This window comes from Odontomachus brunneus, unplaced genomic scaffold (genome assembly GCF_010583005.1).
Source record: "Odontomachus brunneus isolate Ranch 3 - 2012 unplaced genomic scaffold, Obru_v1 Obru_scaffold_194, whole genome shotgun sequence".
NCBI lineage: Eukaryota > Metazoa > Arthropoda > Insecta > Hymenoptera > Formicidae > Odontomachus > Odontomachus brunneus.
In genome coordinates this window covers 527,439-527,825 of record NW_022639644.1, presented here as the reverse complement: position 1 = coordinate 527,825, position 387 = coordinate 527,439, and the positions used below count along the sequence as shown (strand labels likewise).

The window sequence follows — 387 nt, the reverse complement described above, 5'->3', positions numbered from 1 at the left end:
CTAAGTACTTAAACTCTTTTACTTCTTCAATCCCTTTATCCTTCCATTTTCATTTTTCTTTCCTCTCCCTACCTTTCCTGTTGAACACCACTATTTTCGTTTTCTCCGTCGATAACTCTAGCCTTCTTTCCTTTAAAAATTTCTTCAACGTGTCCATCATATCTAACATCGCTACCCTGTTCTTTGCTACCAACACAATATCATCCGCATACTCTATATTCCATATTCTATCTTTACCTAATTCTATTCCTCCTACACCTCTCCTTTCCATCATCTTATCTAATTCCGCAATATATATACTAAATAATAACGGGCTCAACGCACACCCTTGTCTCACTCCTTTTTTGGTCCAGAAGCTGTTCGTAAATCCATTCCTTGTTTTCACTT

General features: G+C 37.0%; 2 protein-coding genes across 7 annotated transcripts in view; one reads left to right on the top strand and one right to left on the bottom strand.

Annotated features, from left to right (window-relative positions):
- The window catches only part of LOC116851842 (nuclear fragile X mental retardation-interacting protein 1), an 87,185-nt gene that overhangs the window by 31,116 nt on the left and 55,682 nt on the right, over positions 1-387 (top strand). The window lies entirely within an intron of this gene.
- Positions 1-387, bottom strand: part of LOC116851844 — a 2,839-nt gene that overhangs the window by 694 nt on the left and 1,758 nt on the right. The window lies entirely within an intron of this gene.